Genomic DNA, 17329 nt, shown 5'->3' on the forward strand with positions numbered 1-17329 from the left:
AGACTTTTTCCAAAAAAAGAAGTTAAGAGCAATTTCCTGAATGGTAAAAAGGGATGTATTAACTGCTCATGTACCACCTGTAGCTTTATGATCCCTGGCGACTCATCATCCCCATTTGGGCAAATATATAGTATTAATCATAGACTTACTTGTAATTGTTTATCAAATTATCCACCCTTGTGAGTTGTCATATATAGGGAAGACTGAGCGGTCGTTTAAAGAATGAATGACTGCCCATAAGTCATCCGTTAGAGCAGCTATTTCTAGTGGTAATAGTGACCCACCGGTCGCTCTGCATTTTTGTAAAGCTCCCTCTGCAGACTTCATGTGTGTATTCCAATGAGCACATAATTCTGTGAATTAGCAGCTCCACCATTTTGTGAGTGACAGCAATCTGCAGTTAACCACAGGGTGTGATGGCATACCATATCTGTATTGCACAAGGAACACGTCCATTAAGACATCAGCCTTAATGATCGGAATCTCATTGTTTTTTTCAGTTTGAGTGGCAGAAATTCATTAGGTGTTGTGAAATTTCAGATCATGTCTCATGAAGCCTTAATGGGACATGTGAAACTGTAAGGTTTTTATATATGGAATGTCATTGATTTTTTTACATTTATTAACCATATCAATCATGTGTGCCTCTATTATAATCCTAATTTACTCTGGTATAAACCACCTAGCTCACTCATGTACACCAGTATAATCCCATGTCATATCAATCATATGTGCCTCAGTTAAAATACATAATATACGCCAGTATAGACCTCCTAGCTCACTCATGTACCCCCAGTATAATTCCTGAGCAGTCATGATGTATATGTGATACACAGCATGCACACACTATGCCGGGTCGTGAATGTGGCTAGGATGGGATTGTTAGGCGTGCACACACTATGCCGGGCGGTGAATGTGGGTAGGATGGGATTGCTAGGCATGCACACACTATGACGGGTGGTGAATGTGGGTAGGATGAGATTGTTAGGCGTGCACACACTATGCTGGGCAGTGAATGTGGGTAGGATGGGATTGCTAAGCATGCACACACTATGCTGGGCGGTGAATGTGGATATGATGGGATTGCTAGGCACGCACACACTATGCCGGGCGGTGAATGTGGGTAGGATGAGATTGTTAGGTGTGCACATTCTATGTCGGGCAGTGAATGTGGGTAGGATGGGATTGCTAGGTGTGCACACACTATGCTGGGTGGTGAATGTGGCTAGGATGGGATTGCTAGGCATGCACACACTATGCCGGGCGGTGAATGTGGGTAGGATGGGATTGCTAGGCATGCACACACTATGCCGGGCGGTGAATGTGGGTAGGATGGGATTGCTAGGCATGCACACACTAAGCCGGGCGGTGAATGTGGGTAACATGGGATTGCTAGGTGTGCACACACTATGCCGGGTGGTGCATGTGGGTAGAATGGGATTGCTAAGCATGCACACACTATGCCGGGCGGTGAATGTGGGTAGGGTGGGATTGCTAAGCATGCACACACTATGCCGGGCGGTGAATGTGGGTTGGATGGGATTGCTAGGCACGCACACACTATGCCGAGCGGTGAATGTGGGTAGGATGAGATTGCTAGGCAAGCACACACTATGCCAGGCGGTGAATTTGGGTAGAATGGGATTGCTAGGCATGTACATTAATGTCTCACAATGAGGCCGTGCGGGCCGTATATCAGCAGCAGCCTCTACACACCCAGCAACACCCCAGCAATGTACAGTCGCACAATACACACAGAGAATATAATATAATATATACATGCGTTTCTCCATCCTTCTCCAGTTGCCGAGTGCCTGAGCACGACACCGACACAATCAATCAATCAATCAATAAATAAATAAAGTTGCACAAATTCAGGACAGTTGAGAGCGCTGCACGCTAGGTTCTCTGGGAGTTGTAGTTCCTTGCATGCTACTTAGTAATGGCTTCAACTGAGTAACACATCCTTCGCGCAACTATAGTACCCAATGCACCCGAGACACTGACAGTGAGAACCAGCTCAGTGCCCCCTGCCCCGTCCTCTGTTGCCACACTGCTGGAGGAGAAAATCTCTGGACACCACCACCACCAGCTATAGGTGGGTACCAGTGACTGAGACGCCACCACCAGTAGCGCGGGTGACCTGCTGCTGCTTCTATATGCAGTGCCGTGTGTAAAATGAGGAGGATGGCGTTACTGTATAGTTACATTACACATAGCAAAGGGGGCAGTGCTGGCACGGAGCAGGGGGCACACATAGCAGTTGTAGCTTAACACCTTAAACACCATGCCCTCCTCTACGGAATCCTCTATGGGAGAATGCGTTTTTTTCTTTCAGTTTAGCCTTAATATAAGGGCACGACTGTGTATAATATACACACACACATATATATATAAAAAACTAAAGTGAATACCAGCGCACAGCTTTCAAGTTCCTCGTGCAAACAAAGTCATATAATAAATTATTAGTACGTTTTGTGAATAACACTCCTGGTGATGACAGGTGGCTGCAATCTTCAAATAATCTGTATGGCAAAATGGGAAATAAGGTGCTGAAAAACAATAAAGACCTGTGCCTAATAGTGTAGTAGATTAATTAAAAGAACTAATGCCCAAACAATACAAATTGTGTGTACCAAATAATAAATATAACACACTTATCTGATGTCCAGGTGTTGGTCCTATGGTCCGGAAGCACATGCGACAACAAACTCTGGAATTTAGTTTCCAGGGATATAACTGATGAACAAACCTTAAAAAATGGGCTCCTGAAAAAAGTTATTTAAAGATGCGGTGCCTGGTTCATATAAAATAAATATATGCACTTACTTTTTTTTTGTTGAAACGTCCATTTCAACCAAATCCTAATTGAGCCCCTGAGGAAAACAAATTAGAATTTAGTTGAAACGGTCGTCGGGCTTGGGCTTCAGCTGCTGACTATTGAATGCAGTATTTTTCATATGTAACCTTCACAATAAATCTACTAAACGTGAGTGTATATATATATAAATATAGTAGATGTAGGGGCACACTGATTATAGTGCAACACTCAATAATATATAAATAGTGATAAGAACAAAATATTGCAATAGACATAAAAAAAATATTTGACACTCCTCAAAAATGATAATTGATTGGCAGCTTCAACATAGTGATTATGAGTTTTTCACTCAAAACAAAATAGCTGTGAATAGTGAATGAAAGAAAGTGTCATGAATTTAAATTACACACAAAAGAGGGAAACTGATGATAAATCCACTACTTATCTGGTGGAATGTTCTTCGGTCATATGACCACCATGAGAAAAATATGAAATAGAAAAGCAACATAGTATGTACCATTTAAAACTGTAGGTTTCTTCATACAACCGAGTAAGCAGTTAAACCTTTATAGGGATCAAAAAAATTAGAACTATATTCTAGGGTCATAATAGGTTTAAAAGCAAAATGTAATAATTCTACAGTGAAAAGCATTGGAAAAAAAATACATGTACAAGAAATATAAACAATAAAGCCGTATCTGTCCATTTAGGAGGAGTAAAGATACAGAAATCCCAATGCATTTCGTCTTTAACCTTTAAGACTTCATCAAGAGATAGAGTCAATGTAACAAGATGCTGTTTTTATACAATCATCAATTAAAGATGGAGGCCACACATGTAAAGCCAGTGTGACATCAATAAGCTAATTGGACCTAATAATACAGTTTATAATAAAGGCAATCTATGCAGAACCATCTATAGATGATGGTGGACACCTATTTAAAATTTTAATTCAACAGGGAGCATTGAGAAATCTTAGAAACAGAAAATAAAAGTAGTGGAATGCATCTGGAGCGCACCATCGTCACATCCGGCGGTGAATCACAGGTGGAACGCACCACCATCTTGGTGGATGAAGTCACTTCCGCTCAAGCCGGATGTGTCGGACCGTGGAAAAGACTAAGCGGTTTTTAATACGGGGAAGTTTAGCAGCAGTGACAGTTACTAAAGCCCCATATATATTAGCAGTAGCGCAATTCTGGGTGGATATAATGTACAACGGCTGTCTTTTATGGATGGATAAGACAAGTGGTGGCCATCTTGAGAATCCAGGGCAGGCATTGGGTTTACTCCTTCTAAATGGACAGATAAGCCTTTATTGTTTACATTTCTTGTACGTGTTTTTTTACCATTGTTTTTCACTGTACTATTATATTTTGCTTTTAAACCTATTATGACCCTGGAATATGGTCCTAATTTTTTTGGGACCTTCATGATCCCTATAAAAGTTTAATTGCTTAATCGGAAGAAACCTACAGTGTTAAAAGGTACACACTATGTTGCTTTTCTCTTTCTTTTTTATTTAATATCTTTCTCATTGTGGTCATATGACCGAAGAACATTCCACCAGCTAAGTAGTGGATTTATCATCAGTTTCTCACTTTTGTGTGTAATTTAAATAATTCCTTCTTTCTTTCACGATTCATATATATATATACATATATATATATATATATACATATATATATATATATATATATATATATATATAGACAAATGGTAGGCGGCACTCACGGGACTTTTCAGAAAATAATCAAACTGACAACTGTGTCAAACCTTGTCCGACGTTTCAGTCAGTTAAGGATTCCCTACGTGACACAGCAGGTTCAGACTCTATAGATGATTTATATCAAGTGCTACTTAAACTAAAGAAAAAAGAAGTAGACTACTACTTACGTGGTGTCACCCTTACCGACTACCAAGGAACGTAAAATACCCAGAGGCTTTAGGATCAAAAATGTTCCAACCATTGGCCGCAACAATGTCGAATTCTGTAGACGATGGGTTGCAGTATTAAATAAATGTTCGTTAGATCTAATACTGTTAGTTATTGAAGAATCAAGCAGGGAACTAGGTAACATACGTGAAAAAATTGCCACTTTTGAGACCACACACAAAACAGACCTAACCAGCGATTACACACAGAATTGGCTGGAGAAGCTTAACACACAAGTGTTAGAATATAAAAAGGAATTAATCAAGTTCAAAAAAGAAAAATTGAATAGAGTCAATTTAGACTACCAGGAACAGAGAGTCTACACTTGGGCCACGGGTAGAACTCCCACACCAAGATTCTTTAGATATAGGCAAGGAACTTTGAGAGGACAACCGGACAGTGAACCCTCCAGTGGGGCCTATTCTTCCCAGAGTGATCAAGAGACCACCTCCAGCAACGTAACACGGAGACCCCCTTTAGGTGTTACCACCCGGGCATCAAAAGACAGAGGGCCCATACGAGACGCAGTAAGCAGGGGGAAAGGAAGAAAATCAAACAAGAAGAGAACACAATAATTAATTTGTCTAAAAGAACTATTACTGAAACGGAGAAAAAACTTTTGAACAAAGGTTTGAGCTTTGTACCTACTTGTAGCTTTAACAGCTTTGAGTGGAAGAAAGAGATATGGCGGTTTACTCGTAACCTTAAATTAAAAGATTTTTTTTCGAATACTCAGGAGAACACTATCACATATGAACCAGGTCCAATTAAAAAACATTCTACATTTGAACCACAGTCCCATAATGCTTCTATCAAGAGCTTTACGCGACTATTGGATCATCAAGTTATGGAGGAATCCAAGAAACAGCATACTAAAGCTCGGAACAATTTAACCAAAGAAGAATTTCAAGCATTGAAAACATTGAGTAAAGACACGACAATCTCTATTCGTCCTGCGGATAAGGGAGGAGCCCTGGTAATACAAGACATGGACAATTACAAAAAAGAAATATACAGACAATTAGCTGATGCCACTGTGTACTTTAAATTGGACAAAGATCCCACTTGTTTATACAAAACAGAGCTAGACAATATTCTCAGTGAAGCACTTGCCAGAAATTGGATCACAGAATCCACGAAATCTAGTCTTAGTACTGACAAACTGGTGGTACCTTTGATTTATGCACTTCCCAAGGTGCACAAATCTTTAACATCACCACCTGGCAGGCCTATAATCTCTGCCAGAGGTTCACTTTACAGCTCTATTTCCAAATATTTGGATTTTTATGTCCAACCACTCATTATGCAGCAAAACACATATTTGAAAGATACCAATACCTTGCTTCATAAATTGCATCAGTTACAAAACTTACCTTCCAATCTATTACTGTGTACAATTGATGTAGTGTCACTTTACACTAGCATTCCTCATAAACAAGGGTTGGATTCTGTATATCATTTTTTGTCTTGTAACAATGAGTATACTGGCCCACATCTACCATTCTTCATGACTCTATTAGAGAAAACTCTCTCTAGGAATTATTTTTTATTCGATAATCAATTCTTTCTGCAAAACCATGGTTGTGCAATGGGGTCTCACGTAGCACCTTCATTTGCCAACATATATATGTTTGAAGTTGAGAAAGCCTTATTCTTTGATCATTCTTCTTTCCGGCAACATGTTTTGTTTTTTACGAGATATATTGATGATATCCTGATTCTTTGGTAAGGCTCACGGGAACAATTTGAACACCATATGACATTGGTCAACCAAATGCATGATTTCATAAAATTCACGTATGTATGTGATCATCAAACAGTACATTATCTGGATGTGTTGATAGAATGGAAGGGCATAGAATTTGAAACCAAGATCTATCATAAAGCCACTGATTGTAATACTCTGCTACATGCTAATAGCCATCATCCGACCGCCTTGAAGAGGGGACTTCCATTTTCTCAGTTTTTACGGATTAGAAGAATTACTACCAATGATGAGACAGCTGCTCTGGAAATTGATGATATGACCAAAAAGTTCTTTTGTAGAGGTTATTCCCCCAGAGATTTGGCTAACATCAAAAGCAAAGTCATGGCAATGACACAACAGTAATTATTTACTTCAAGAGTCAAAAGCCAAAATACTAATAAAACTATGTTTTTCACGAATAAGTACAACACAGCCAGCAAATTCATAAACCACACTACAAAGACCCTTTGGCCGATTATCAACTCTGATGCCAGCATTAAACCTTTATACAAATCAAACATAATGATGTGCCATGAAAGAGGGAAGAATCTCAAGGATTGGCTGGTCCATAATGACGTATCACCACCAACACTTACTCCAGATTCTAACTTTTTATCCATAAAACCAGGTTGCTATAGGTGCACCGGATGCACCACTTGCAGCTATATGGAACCTAGCAGGTACATCATTCATCCACATTCTGGCAAACAAATCCCGATTAAACATATCCTGACGTGCACGAGCAGATATGTCGTATACATGTTAAGATGCCCGTGTAGCCTAGTATATATAGGCAAAACCACTCGTACTTTCAAAGAAAGGATGGCACACCATCGGACTGCCATTAGACAAGCTCTAGCAGGGAAAGAGATTGACCAACCGGTCGCCCACCACTTTAAGGAGAACCGGCATTCCTTGGCTACTTTAACTTATAAAATCATCGATCATGTACCCCCCCTTAGAAGAGGAGGTGACCGAGAGAAACGCTTACTCCAGTTGGAAACACAATGGATACATAAACTGAACACTGTTACCCCTTGTGGATTAAACGAGATTCTTTCTTTTGCATGCTATTTATGACGAGGACCTTCCTGGTACACGAACATTGGACCGTTTCTTAGAAGCTACATCTCTGGAATCGATTAACTTTTTTGTTTGGATTTGACTATACATTATCATTTTTTCTTTTTTTCTTATTTTCCTTTTTTTATATTTCTTCATTTTTTTCAGTTTTTTCTTTTAGATGGTGCTTCTTTTTACTGTAGGGCTCATTATAGTGGCTATTTTGATGGTATTGGCAACATATGTTGGCACCGGCTTATACCAGCATATCCTTATGGATGAGTTCTTATTTACAGACATACCATACTGGCTATGCCCAAACTCGACTGATCTTGGAAGCCAAGCAGTATTGGGCCTAAGTAGTACTAGGGAGGGAGACCACCTAGGAAGATTAGGTTCTGTAATATACTCCTACCATCTATTTCGGAAAGACTGGTTAGGTGGCCTTAAGTGATGCCATGCGTAAGTTGTCCATCATATTCTATATTACAAGTAGATGTGTATTTTTCACATCTTTCTCCTTTGATACAATTCGCATGCTGATTTTTGATTAATACTGCTTTTGAGCCACTACAACTTTATATAAGTTTTTTGACCATATAACCCCTTGATTATATCAATATTTTTTCTTTTTGAATTGTTGAAGTTGACATTCCGTTACGTGCATTCCTTCACCTTATAGTCATTTGTACCGCTCTCTTTATTTTTGGGTACGGATGTAGAGGTATGCATGGTTGTAGTTTCTCCCTACATCCTTTTAGCAGACAAAAATTTTGCTTTGTTCTCATATAACATTTTTTGGACATTCCATATTGGTGTTTGTACTTATTATTCTTCTCCTTACCTTAATGTATTTATGTGTTATCGTTTTATTTTCTTTATGTTGCTCATTTGTTTTGTTGTGGAGTTTACATGTTCTCTCTTTATCATTATGTCACTTTACGGTGGGACTACCTCTTTCATTCTAACTGATTTCCTTTCCTTCACACTATCACTGTTCCTTTGATACATCTTACATCACTTCTCAGGTATGTTCCACTCATCTCCTCCTTTTTTACGCAGAGCTATCGTTTGTGCTCAATATGGTATTATCATAATGTAATACATGTGTAATTTAGCCTCCTGATGGCAGGGGCGCGGGTTTTGACAATCGGGCATGATGTCTGAGGCGTGCGCCTGGATGCCTGACGTCACCTCATTGGTGATGTTGCGTTGCGGCCGCGCTGGACACGTGCTGATGACGTCATCCCCTATGCGCCCGGCGGACAGCACACGGAGGCAGCACCTATCACCGGTGATGTTCTGGTATAAAGGTATGTCATTACACAATTGCTTTCATGTTCTTGATAAAAGTCTTTACTGACTGAAACGTCGGACAAGGTTTGACACAGTTGTCAGTTTGATTCTTTTCTGAAAAGTCCCGTGAGTGCCACCTACCATTTGTCTTTAAATACACTGCTCTTTGGAGCACTTTTGGATGGCACCTGGGCCAAATTTATGGAATGCTTGAATGTGGAGTGCCAGCCCATATGACTTCTTATATATATATATATATATATATATATATATATATATAAATATAGTGTATGCACAAATCCCCAAACGCAGGCGGCACTCCAGGACTTATACAAATACACATAGCTCAGCATAGCATTGCTTAGCAACGTTTCAGTTTAATGACTAAACCGTCATCAGGCTTAAACAAAATTTCACAAAACGTACCTTATATACCTCCACCATAATCAGCAGTGCAGGGGCTCCTTGCTGCATGCTGTCAGCACTGCCACCCACAAGCCCTGCTATAAATGTCACAAGAACATAAAAGACTGGGTTGTCAAAACCGACATCTCGGGGATAAGCAGTGTCACTTTTGGACATTTCATGACTCGTAAACCTAGATTTTCTCCACTTCAAATTTATGCTCTCATCCTACAGTGTTGCCCTTTCCCTATTTAAACAGTCCTATTTCAAGAACCTCATTTCCTCCCAGTCCTCAAATCCCCAGCATCTCTTCACCACCTTCAACTCCCTCCTCTGTCCACCCCCTCCACGCCTCCCCTCCTCACTCACTACCATTGACTTTGCTACCTACTTTACATCCAAAATAGATTCCATACCTCAGGACATCACATCCCACCAGTCCCCCTTCTCTACACCTCCTTCTTTCCCTGATCACCCATCTCCATCCATTTCACTGACTCTGACAGCCTTCTCCCCTGTTTCTGGAGAGGAAGTCATGGCTCTCATCCAGTCCTCCCCCCTTTCTACCTCCTCCTTTGACCCTATTGCCCACCTCCTCAATCTCTCCCTCTCATCTGGCACTGTCCCTTCTGCATTCAAACATGCGATAGTCTCCCCCATTCTTAAAAAAACCTAACCTTGATCCCAACACTTTCTCCAACTAACGTCCCATCTCTCTCCTCCCTTTTGCCTCCAAGCTCCTTGAGCGTGATGTTTACAAATGCCTTGCCACTTTTCTTTCCTCCCACTCCCTCCTTGATCCTTTTCAGTCTGGCTTCCGTTCTCTCCACTCCACTGAAACTGCCCTCACAAAAGTCAGCAATGACCTCCTTGCTGCCAAATCCAAGGGCCACTACTCTCTGCTTATTCTCCTTGACCTCTCTGCTGCCTTTTACACTGTTGACCACCCTCTCCTGCTGCAAATCCTTCACTCCCTTGGTTTACGTGACACTGCTCTCTCCTGGCTGTCGTCCTACCTCTCAGACCGGTCCTTCTCTGTCTCTTCTCATGACTCCTCTTCCCCACCACAGCCTCTTACAGTAGGTGTTCCCCAAGGTTCCGTTCTTGGACCTCTACTATTCTCCCTCTATAAGTCCTCTCTAGGTGAACTCATCAGCTCTTTTGACCTCCATTATCATCTCTATTCTGATGATACTCAGATCTACCTTTCCTCCTCTGACCTCTCCCCCTCTCTCCTCACTCGTATCTCCAACTGTCTCTCTGCTATTTCTTCCTGGATTTCCCAGCGATTTCTTAAACTTAATATGTCTAAGACTGAACTGATCATTTTTCCACCCTCCATCATAACCTCACTTCCCACTATTTCTTTAACAATTGATGGCACAACTATCTCTTCTAGCCCCAAAGTGCGCTGTCTTGGAGTTATCCTGGACTCCTCCCTCTCCTACAAACCACATATCCAGAGCCTCTCACAGTCCTGTCGCTTCCATCTCAAAAATATTTCCAATATTAAGACCCTTTCTCACACAGGATGCCACCAAAACCCTCATACACTCACTGGTCATATCCAGATTGGACTACTGTAACCTTCTCCTATCTGGCCTCCCTAACTCCCATCTCTCTCCTCTCCAGTCTGTCCTCAATGCTGCTGCTCGACTCATCTTCCTCTCCAAATGCTCTACATCTGCCTCCCCTCTCCTACAAGCCCTCCACTGGCTCCCCTTCCCTTTTAGAACCCAATTCAAGGTTCTCACACTTGCTTACAAAGCCCTCACCCATTCCTCTCCCATTTACATCTCTGACCTCATCTCCCTCCACTCTCCTGGCCACCCCCTTCGCTCAACCAATGCACACCGCCTCTCATGCCAACTGATTACTTCCTCCCACCCCCGCCTCCAAGATTTTGCCCATGCTGCTCCCGACCTTTGGAACTCTCTCCCTCTTCATATCAGACTCTCCTCCTCCTTACAATCCTTCAAACGGGCTCTCAAGACCCACTACTTCATCAAAGCCTTCCAGCTCCCATCCTAACTTGCTGCAACATGCTCCTTCCTCCGTTTACCCCATCTGTGTCACACCTGTTTGTCTGCCCCTCCCCTTTAGAATGTAAGCTCTTACGAGCAGGGCCTCTACCCTTTTGTGATTCTCCTTACTTTACTTTCATCTACTTCTTACCCCCACCAGGGCACCTAACACTTGGTTGCTTATGCTCTGTTGCATATCTAGGTGTTATGGTCACTTATGTATCAATGTATATTATCCATGTCCTTGTCCTATTTTTTACTGTAAGTCATTTGTCAAATTATTTGCTTATGTACTTTGTAAGGCGCTGCGGAACACTTGTGGCGCCATATAAATAAACAATAATAATAATAATAATGTTACCGGAGCATAAATTGAACAACCTGGAGTTATCTTGAGGTGAGCATCTCATTTGCGACACCCACATTCAGGGAGGAGATACCAGATTAAACACGTTTTGACATGTACATCCAGATTCGTTGTTTACATTATAAGGTGCCCATGTGGTTTGGTGTATGTGGACAAAACGATGCATCAGTTTAAGGAATGGATGGCTCTTCACTAGTCGGCCATCAGGGCACCCATTGATGGCAAGGATCAAGAACAACCTGACATTTTAAAGAGTTCTGCTATGGCTTGGCATCCCTTAAATACAAGATTATAAACTGCGTTCCTTCCGGAAGTAAGGGGTGGCGACAGAGCGAAGGCGCTCCTTCTTTGGGAAGCAAGATGGATTTTTATCCTTAACACTGTTTCCCCTGCTGGGCTCAACAAGTCAATGGGGGATATGTATCAACAGTTTTTTTTGTTAAAAAAAAGTGATAAAAATGGTTTTCGAGTTTTTCCCTGAAGATAAGTTTCGAGAAAATGTATTAATGTTTTTCGCATATTTTTCCGAACTTTTGTTTGCCAAAATGTGCTTTTCGGTTTTTTATGTTATCATTATTTTTGTTGTAATTGAAATCAATAAGAGCCTTATGTATCATCATTTTATCGGTTTTTTTTAAGTGAAAGTTTTCGTGCTTTTTGTCAACATACTTTGGCTGGCGATAATTGTATTCCAGCACCACTGATGTTGAAATAAGCTATGTTAGTTATTGCTATTTAGATGAAACTTATGAAATTTAAATAATCAGTATTACTTGTAATCTATTTATATATATATATATATATATATATATATATATTTAAATAAATAACTGATAACTCTTATATATAAATAGTTCTCTAATTTATCATTATAATTACCATTTGCTATAAATGGGTCCACAAATAAGATTCAAACAATCTACCAAGTACTACACATACCTGTCTTATAAAAGAATGGAGTTTATTTTATTATGGTGAGCTATGTGAGATATATTTACAGGCAAACACGATACATATATATATATATATATATATTTATATATATATATATAATCTGTCACACACACACATACATACACAGTATATGACCCATAGAAGAAAAGTAGAAGTTTTTGTAGGGAAAATCAGGAGAGACTAGAGGGGAGGGGAAATCTAGTATCAAGGGATTCCTTTATTTTGATGAACCACTAGAATTCTGCTCGTCACTCACGCAGAACGCCACCTACCGTTCACTGCGCATGTCCAAAAGTGAAACAGAGCATGTGCAGTTGTTGTTGTTTTATCGGAACATAAAAAAAATAATTTATGCAGTTGTTTTCCCATTATCTAATTCGAAAACAAAAATGCGAAAATTATCACAATTCAGGGGATTTATCACTTCCATTTTTGGCGAAAAAACATGATAAATATGACGATAAAAAAAGCAAAAAGAAACACGATGTCTGGCGAAAAAGAAACATGATCTTTTCACATTTTTGATACATATGCCCCTTTATCACTAAATTGCTCTTTATAATATTCTGCTTTTCAGCCCGTTGTTTTCGATTCATGCGAGCACGCAGGGCCGGCTCTTGGGGTGTTCGATCTGTGCGGTCGCACAGGGACGCCACCCATAGCAGGCATACCCCTCCCCAACATCCCGATTTCAACGGGAAAGTACTGTGTCGCTGTTCCACCCATGAGCCGAAGTTGCCCACTGGTGGTCAAATCGGGAGCTGCGGCGGTGCCGGACCCCAGAGACTCTGAAAGGATGCTGCGCGCATGCGTGCGTCATCCATTCAGTGATGGGAGAGGGCTGGGGGAAGCCCAGCTAGTGAGGCTCCCCCAGCCTGACGTTATTTGGAGGCGGGCATGCGCGCGAAGATATGGCACTCTGGAGAGGACCGGTACAGGGTGCTCTGACCCCTCAAGCCGATCCTGCGAGCACGGGTTGCTCTGGATAAAACACATTCTTCCCTACTATGAGATTATGGAGTATGTGCCTTCTTTGGAAGGAGTAATCTTCATTTGATATTTATTTGATATCTCTGTAATATAACATTCATGCTCTCAAACACTCTCCCCTCTGATCAGAGCTTGACACATAGAGGTATGTATATATGCCTGACAGTTTTTGACATGTACCCTGTCTCAGCGCATCACCACACTGTTCATTTGTATCTGTATGTGATTTATTTGTATACTTATGTGTTGGTCAGTTTGCACTCGTCTGAGCACATTTGTACAGTGCATTTTTGGCTGTGGGATCCGGAGTCACTGTGCACCCACGGTCCTGACAGCTTATACTGGAGATTGTGTCATTAGTTACCTTTGTTGCTATGGGCCAGCAGGCCCGCGCTGATGTCATCGGTAGGCATGGCTGTGCGCCGGGCCATGCAGGTGGCAGTGCTGACAGCGTGTAGCAAGAAGCACCTGCACTGGTGATTATGGTGGAGGTATATAAGGTATGTTTTTGTGACATTCTGTTTAAGCCTGATGACGGTTTAGCCATTAAACCGAAACATTGCTAAGCAAAGCTGTGCTGAGTTCTGTGCTTTTGTATAAGTCCTGGAGTGCCGCCTGTGTTTGGAGATATCTGTATCACTATTTAGATGTGCACCTGGGCCAGGTTCTGGAGAAGGGTGAGTGCCGGTTCAGTGACTGTTTATACATACACACATATATACACACACACACAGGCATTCCCCGTGCTGGGCCCCCTCCTTTCTCCCCGGCGGCCAACTCATGAGGCTGGCCGGCCACCGCAGAGTCAGTAGACTCTGGACACTTGAGTGCCCAGAGTCCACTGCACTTGCGCAAAATGCTGGAAAAATGGCCACGGCAGCCATTTTCCAGTGTTCTGTGCAGCGCTGACACCCGACGTGGGACCACGGACAGGTGAGTTTTAGATAATGTGGGTGCAGGGTGTGCGGTTCGTGTGCACCGCACACCCTGCACCCATTATAGATAGATAGGGGGTGGGGCTCTAGATTGCACACACTAAGCACAATGTGAGGTGCTACCTGCTGAGACTTGTAGTGCTGCAAGCAGAAACAGACAAATGCAAGTGCACACTCTACCATGCTGAGCCTAACAATAATACTGTTAAATTGCATAAGAGGTCCTTGGCATAATTAATGGCCATAATTATGGGCCTGCCCACTGCGTCCAGGTGACCTCTATCAGGCAGGTCCCTAACACTCCTATGGAACAAATACAGGGCACTGGACCCCCCAGGCCAACCCAGCAGAACCACCCCATGGCATCACAATAGTGTAAGGGTTAAAGAATAATAAAGAAAGCCTATGTGTCAAGTCCTATGGCTGCCATTTTCCGGTGTTCTGTGCAGCGCTGACACCCGACGCGGGACCACGGACAAGTGAGTTTTAGATAATGTGGGTGCAGGGTGTGCGGTGCGATGCGGGGCCCATGTGCAACGCACACCCTGCACCCATTATAGATAGGCCCCTGGGCTGAATGAAAAGTAATGTGACTGCCTCTATTTTTCTGTCCCATAGGTAGACGTGGCAACGCTATGCTGTTATTGTGAAGCTCATACATCGATGTGTCTGAACCTGCGGTTGGACTGCTGTCTTTGTTTGGTCACAGCGAGTGGAAGATCCTCGTACGTTTCATCATGGTGGATGAGGAAGACGTGTTTGTAAGGTTACGTCAGAGATGTGTGATTGAATTTTGTGTTAAACTTGGAAAAAGTGGAAATGAAACTCGTGAAATGTTACGGCAAGCATATGGTGGAGAAACAATTAGCCGTGCTGCAGTATTTTGGTGCTGGGTAATACGTGAACCGCGTTCTTGGAAACCGTCCACCTTGGTTACAGATGTCAACATTGCCAAAGCTGCAGCGATGTTGTAAAATGACAGAAGGTTAACTTTATACAAACTTTCAGCTTCACTTGGTATCTCATTCGAATGAGTTCAGCATATTGTGACAAAGGAACTGAAAATACATTGCATGTGTGCCAGGTGGGTACCCAGAAATCTCACAGAATAGCAGATGCGACAAGCTGAATCGTGCAAGAACACCATTTGAATGTTGGAAAGTATACCTGATGTCCTAACATCGATTGTGATGTGTGACGAATCTGGAATCCAAACAACAGTCCAGTGTATGGAAACATGCAAAGTCGCCTCCGGCAAAAAATTCTGTGTGATTCCTTTGGTGGGTAAAGTCACGCTTCTGCTGTTATTTGATGCGCACGATATAATGCCTACAGCACTGGGTTCCCCATGGACAGACAATTAATGGTGACTACTATGCAAACATCCTGAAAACCCATTTGCGTGGAGCTATGAGGAAGAAAAGACAACATTTGCTGAAGAAACAGTGTTTTTTGCTCCAAGACAATGCCCGACCACATGTTGCTGCTGTTGCATTGGCAGCACTGACTGAAATTAATGGGAGAGTACTGGAACACCCGCCATATAGCTTAGCGCCCTGTGATTTCTGGGCATTCCTAACCCTGAAAAAAAAACTGTGCGGAAAGAAGTTCTCAACAGATGATGAAGTGAAATATGCCACAGCTTCAACACTAACAGTGCCTTCACAAAACAGTCTGCTACATGTATTTGAATCTTTGTTTAAATGCTGCAAAAATTGTATTGAAAGTGAAGGACACTACTTTGAAAAATAAAAATGTTCAGTTCCTGTGGAGTCATCTGATTCTGAATAAAAATTAGGGATGTGCAGGCTCGGTTTTACTCGGATTTACTCGGTTCTTATCGCCACTTTTCCGCAAATTTGGATTTATTATATTGGCTATCCAAAACACATGATAGGCGATAGCCAATAAAATGCCGTTTAAAGATCCGAGTAAAACCGAACCCGCTCACCCCTAATAAAAATATCAGTCTCATTATTACTTTTAATCAGCCTTCGTGTGTGTATATAAGTAAATATATATATATACACATATATATATATATATATATATATATATATACATACATACACACACACTCAAGATATTTTGTAAAAGTTTTAGGCAAAGATGCTGCAAAGTAAGAATGCTTTCAAAAATAGAAGTGTTAATAGTTTATTTTTATAAATTTACAAAATGCATAGTGAATGAACAGAAGAGAAATCTAAATCAAATCAATATTTCGTATGACCAGCCTTTGCCTTAAAAACAGCCTCAATTCTTCTAGGTACACTTGCACAAAGTCAGGGATTTTGTAGGATTATAGTCAAGTGTATGATTAATCAATCATACCAAACAGGTGATAATGATCATCATTTTCATATGTAGGTTGAAACACAGTCATTAACTGAAATAGAAACAGCTGTGTACGAGGCTTAAAACAGCCAAACTCTGCTACAAAGGGGAGGCTGTGGAAGACTGTTTTATGTCACAGGTCATACAGTCAGGTCTATAAATATTGGGACATAGACAGAATTGTCATATTTTGGCCCCTATTCACCACCACAATGGCTTTGAAATGAAACAAACAAGATGCGCTTTAACTGCAGACTTTCAGATTTCATTTGAGGGTAATTACATCCAAATCAGGTGAACGGTGTAGGAATTACAATGGTTTCTATATGTGCCTCCCACTTTTTAAGGGGCCAAAAGTAATGGGACAAACTAAACAATCCTAAATCTAATTTTCACTTTTTAATACTTTGTTGCAAATCCTTTGCACGCAATTACAGCCTGAAGTCTGGAACGCATAG

At 41.4% G+C, this 17329-nt stretch overlaps 1 long non-coding RNA gene and 1 pseudogene across 1 annotated transcript in view; both read left to right on the forward strand.

Annotated features, from left to right (window-relative positions):
• Positions 1-15290, forward strand: part of LOC148534462 (uncharacterized) — a 39561-nt gene extending 24271 nt beyond the window's left edge. The window contains exon 3 of the long non-coding RNA XR_015877646.1: positions 15156-15290. This is a non-coding gene — a long non-coding RNA (uncharacterized LOC148534462). The remainder of the gene's footprint in view (positions 1-15155) is intronic.
• Positions 7855-7973, forward strand: LOC148534463 (5S ribosomal RNA; annotated as a pseudogene).
• Positions 15291-17329: the final 2039 nt, after the last annotated feature.

This window comes from Taudactylus pleione, unplaced genomic scaffold (assembly GCF_031769625.1).
Source record: "Taudactylus pleione unplaced genomic scaffold, aTauple2 ptg000066l, whole genome shotgun sequence".
NCBI lineage: Eukaryota > Metazoa > Chordata > Amphibia > Anura > Myobatrachidae > Taudactylus > Taudactylus pleione.